Raw genomic sequence first — 5,686 nt, forward strand, 5'->3', positions numbered from 1 at the left:
CTCCCTCTGCCCCATGCACCAGCGCAGATAGAGGTACATCGGTGGGCATATGCATATTGGAGCAGATGGTAGTGCACGCTGGTGAAGGCACGTCACACTCACCTGAGGAGCTGGCAGAGGCAGAGTGTCCCCAGGTCACCGGAGGTCAGAGGATTGCTGGAGACCAGGACGATGCTGAGCCTGAGGTGGATGATGAGCCTCTGGAGTCGTCCATCAGGCAGCAGATGCTGTCCCATGGGATGTGCATAAAGATCTGGCAAAGATCCCTGAGTGTCTGCATGCCATGGTCTTAGTGTTAGAGGAGTCCATAGCCCAGAGTTCAGAACTCACAGCCTCCTCCATAGAGAGAGTGGTGACTGTCATGAAGAGGCAGCTCCAGGATCTCAAGCAGTGACTTCTGGGGCTGCGCTCGGACCTGCAAGGCTACGCACTGGTCACTGCCAATGTGGGAGATGGATGAGGCAGCTGGTAACTCTGCTGGCTGCTTGTCCGTCTATGGTGAGCAGGGAGGATCAAACCAACCTCAGGTTGGCAGATGACCTACATCTCCATGCATCTCGTGGCTCCTCTCAGGGCACTCCTGATGATGGCAGCAGCTCCTCTGCCCTTCTGTCAATGACCATCGCACCTGAGGACACCACCACGGCCGAGGAGTGCCCAGCCATGGCGGTGTATTCTCCCGCTGAGTTGGGGCCTTCATAGCTGCCGGCAAGGGGGAAGCACCAAGACGTAGCACTTGCAAGCAGAAGTTTAAGTCACTATGATCACATAAGGGGTCTCATGGGTGATTATTTTTTCCTTGACACGCGTGTAATAGTGCATGTATATCTCTCCCTTCAATATTAAAATGTTAGATAATATGCAATGGTCTTAGTGTGCAGTTGTTAGGGAAGAGGCCTCATTATCCAATTTGAGGATGCTTGACTATCAGCCAAACAGCCCTTTTTTCCCCCATTTTCAATATTTTTATATCTGGTAAAGAGAAATGTTCAAATAAAAATGACAAAAAAAAACACCCTTTTAAATGTCCTGATAATTTTTTTGCACACAGCAGTGTCCTGGAGATTGATCTTCAATCCCTGGAGACTCCAGACCAATCCTGGAGCGTTGGTAACCCGACTCCAGTGTCCTTGCCAATATTTACCCCTCAATGAACACCCCTAAAACAGATTATTTGGTCAGTATACTTCGCTGTTTGTGGGATCTTGCTGTCCACAACTCAGCTGCTGCATGACTACACTTCAGAAGTACTTCAGTGGCTGTAAAGCCCTTCGGTAAATCCTGACTTTGCGACGGGCGGCATCTAGATAGATGCATTGTCTTTTTGTTGCTCCTTCAGCACTGCACCAGCATGTTGGCCTGGAAAATACACTTTACATACTGGAGCGGGGTTTAAACTCACAGCCCTCGAGATTAGCGGTGAAAATGGTACCAACTGAGACAAACTGGCTCCTCCTGCGCGAATTTTCAAGTGCAATTTTGTAAACTGACCCCTTAGAAGTTACCTGACATCCAAATGTCTCGTGACGAGTCTGGTCATCAGTACATGTTTCCCCAGACTGCAGTCGGTGAAAATAAAGCAAAAGGCAATGCAATATTCCCTTTCTCCCATCCCTTTCCTTACCCCTTGCACCAAAAAAAGTAACTACGAGAGAAAGTAGACACGTACTCACAGTAATCACAGACACCAAAATACATTGCGACGCACTGCGCCTTCCATTCCCCCCTTCCCTGGAAAGATGCATGATTGTCGTTTAGTCATCAATTAGGTTTTATTTTTCAATCCAAAATTTATGCCTTAAGAACATTCTCCTTTCCATGTCTATTAATTTGCATGCTATTTACGCTGATGCAAATGTACAGTGGGAAAAAAAACAGGGCTCACACTCAGCAAAAATATTCTAGCTCATTGAACATGCACAATGCTGCAGCAGGCTCAGTAAATTGTATATGCCCACAGTTTTTTTTAAAAGGGGCAGCCATCCAGATTGTATATGCAAACTGTTTTTTTTAAAGGGACAGGCCCGATAGAAATTGAAAGGCATTGTATTCTCAGAATCGGAACACTCTAGGACTGAACCCCAAAAAGCCTGTAAACGCTGAAATGGCTGAAAAAAAGTAAAACAATTTAATGTCTGTAAAATAACATAATTTAAGATACAGTTAAAAACTGAACTTAAGAAATCCAAATGGGCTACATCACTGCACATTGCAGTTAACAGCAAAATAAAGTGCCGTTCTCTGTTCTTGTGTGGTGCTGTGCTCTTGTACATGTGTGGCCTGCCATTACCTTAATTGAGGGGGTATAGCTCACTGGTAGAGCATTTGACTGCAGGTCAAGAGGTCCCCAGTTCAAGCCCAGGTGCCCCCTCATTAAAAATCACCCTGAGAGCAAGTTTTAGTGCATGCTTTGTTTAAGGCCTGTAGTCGTGGCCAAGTGGTTAAGGCGATGGAGTCAAAATCCATTGGGGCCTCCCCATGCAGGTTTGAATCCTGCTGACTGCGCTGCTCACTACCCCTCCCTTTAGGAGTCAGTAGTTACTTAGATTACACACCAATCCCTCTAGTCGCGTGTTCGCGTCCAGTGCACTACAGGTGCTGTCCTGTGTTAAAGGAGAGGTAGTGGTGTTGTCCCTGGACTATTAACCCAGGGGCACCTGGGTTCAAACCCTACCACAGCCGGTGGTGAAATTTGAATTCAATAAAAATAAATTTAAAATTTTCTTTGTCCATCCTCAGCTGGGAGAGACAGTGGGATGAATAACATGCTCTGGAAACGGGACTGCTCCATGTTCCTTAGGTCATCACACCGTAAAGCAACAATACGGTGGGCAGGCGGCCATAGGAATTGGAAGTCAGTCCAGCATTTTCAAATTGACAATTAATGAGCTCAGTCCAATCGACTGCAATAATACATTCTGAGTGTGGGGGGAATGGTTGCAGGACAGGGTGGCTTTAAAAGCTGCAGTTGGGCTCAGTGTTTAACTTCAGCAGTCCAGCCTGCTGTGAGTCATGTGTAGTTATTCTTGGAAGGTGTGTGTGTGTGCGTGTGCAGTGACATCTATAGGTGTTTCCATCCTGAAAGTTGAGTGCAGGCTTGTGCTCTTAGTGCCTTATCTGCACTGCAGCCTTTGTGCTGTGATCAATATGTGGATAGCGGGCTCTGTGCGAGACACATCCTCCAGCGAGGAGGAAGAGGGGGGTAGAATGAGCAGGGGAGGAAGCAGGCCAGATGGTCGGGGGCAGGAGGCACTGGAGGTTCATGAGGGTGCCCGACCTGTACTGCTGAGGGCAGAAGGCTGCAACCACAGAGGCATGGAAGAAGGCCTTATTCTCCCAGTCAAGTATACAGGTTGAGAATGAGTTACCTTCAAATGTCTGAGACACAGTGCCAGTGGGGACTCAGGCCGTCAAGAGCCACAGTAAGCTCTCCATGTGAGTTGCTGGCCAGAGATATCACTTCCAACTGCATGAGGGAGTCATCCAATACCAGCTGCCCTGAAGATCACTGCGGCGTTGGATTTTGTTGCAATTAGATCCTTTCAGGCAGCCTGTGGAGACTCCAGTGAAATAACACAGCCTGGTGCCCACCGCTACATAAAGGTCTTCACCGATGCAATGTTCCGAAAGGCAGGTCAATACATTGCATTCACCATAGACCGCCAAATTCAACTTAAACGAGCCTGCCAGGATTCAGGGCGCGATAGACTGTAAACATGTCACCATAAAGGCCAGCCCTGCACATTTATCCTTTCATGGGATGTGGGCACCACTGCCAAGGTCAGCACTTGTTGACCATCCCTAATTGCTGTTGAACTGAGCGGCTTTCCAGGTCATTTTGGAGACATATGCTGTGGGTCTGGAGTCGCATGTTGGTAAAGACGGCAGATTTCCTTCCCTAAAGGGCATTAGTGAACCAGATGGGTTTTTACAACAATCGATGATGGTTTCATGGTCACCATTACTGAGACTAGCTTTCAATTTTACTAAATTTAATTTGAGCCCATGTGCCCAGAACATCAACCTGGGCCTTTGAATTATGAGTCCAGTGACATTACCACTAGGCCACCATTTCCCCCATATACTACAGAAAAGAAGAGATTCCTACTTCACTTCAAGGAGTTCACGTGAATGTCCAAATATATTATTGGAGGCACCTCGCTGCTTCGGATCTGGTTCCAGAATCAATTCATTTAGGTGAAATGTCCTTGCATACAATCTTGAAAAAGATATCTGTAACCTTGCTGTTCTACAAAGTTTTGGTGAGAGAAGCTGCAGAGGCAATCCATCCCTTGCTGCGTTAGTCATCTAAACAGACCTAGTCTCCTAATATAGGAAGGATATTATTGCCTCTGAGAGGTTAGAGACAATCAATACAGATGAATCCGCTTGGCTGGAATTTACAACATAAGGAAACATTAAGGAAATGAGTTTGTTTTCTTTGAAAGAAAAGAGATTTCAGGTCAATTCTGCTGGAAGCCCAAAGCTGGCAAGTTATTCCATAGGCTCCATACTCCAAAAAATGTAGACCAATGAATTAATAAGCATGACGTGACACATGGTCTACAAAGTCCTCGGTGTATAACAGCAAAGAGGTAGAGATCAGCCCTTATATTGTTATTGTATTGTATTGTACTATATCATATTATGGAATTATATTATATGATGGTAATATAAGTAGAGCAGCGTCCAGAGAAGTTCTCTAACAGTTAATCCTGGGCACCTACGTTTGTGTTAGGAACATACTGTGCAAATCCAGGAAATTCATACAGGTTATCATTGACAAAGCTTCACACATGCTTTCCCCTCCTGTCCGTAATGTACCCAATAGGACAGTACATGTAAGTTAACTTCCACTTGAAGTACCTAGATTCCCAGGGTAGACACTGGGATAGAAGGAAGCTGTGACTTTCTGGATAGTACGTCACTGTGAGTTTTTCAATCCCATCTCCCAGAACCCATTGGGTCAGGTATGTACAATAATTATCCTTACTGCAGCTGTCTTTTCTTACACCAGATATAATCAAATGGAAATAACTGTTTTTGCATTAGAGTCACAGGGTGGAATCTCCTGCTCTCACTGCTGGTGAACCCAGAGGCGGGGGAGACCATGTAATTAGGTGGGATGATAACGTACCCAAATGCTGCCTCGTTCCCTCCTCCACCAGAATTAAGCTCTGGGCGGGAAGGCCCATGGTCGACCTTCCTGCCCCACCAGCAACTGAGGCCCTTAAGTGGCCAATTAATGACCAAATAAGGCCCTCATCCTGCCGCCTCTGGGATTAACCCAGCTGCAGGCAGACCTGTTGCTATGTGGTGTGCACAACACCTACAACTGTGCAGCCAGCTTGTCAGATCCTGGGACTGGCTGGGGGGGTAGGGGGTGCGGTTGGTCCCTTGATTAGTTCCTGATCAAGGGACTCGACATCAGGAAGGGAGAGGCCAGCTGAGAGCCATGCCCCCTGCCCTTGCTGCACCTGTACCTCTATCCCCACAACCCCCACCCCACAAAACCCCTCCTGACATTACTGACTTCTGGCCTGGCTTGCTCTGCAATACTGAGACTCCTGAGCCTGTCATTGCGGCAGCAGCCACCGCCTCCCCTGTGGCACTGCTGAGCACAAAAGCCACTCTGATTGGCCAACAGCTAACGATAGGAAAGACTTCTGCCCCCGGGTGTGGTTCC

General features: G+C 47.2%; 1 non-coding gene across 1 annotated transcript; it reads left to right on the plus strand.

Moving 5' to 3' along the window:
• The first annotated feature begins 2,423 nt into the window (after positions 1-2,423).
• Positions 2,424-2,505, plus strand: trnal-caa (transfer RNA leucine (anticodon CAA)). Its single transcript has one exon. It is a non-coding gene; the product is annotated as a tRNA-Leu (tRNA).
• The last annotated feature ends 3,181 nt before the right edge of the window (positions 2,506-5,686 follow it).

The sequence above is a fragment of the Cetorhinus maximus genome, chromosome 7 (genome assembly GCF_964194155.1).
Source record: "Cetorhinus maximus chromosome 7, sCetMax3.hap1.1, whole genome shotgun sequence".
NCBI classification, from domain to species: domain Eukaryota; kingdom Metazoa; phylum Chordata; class Chondrichthyes; order Lamniformes; family Cetorhinidae; genus Cetorhinus; species Cetorhinus maximus.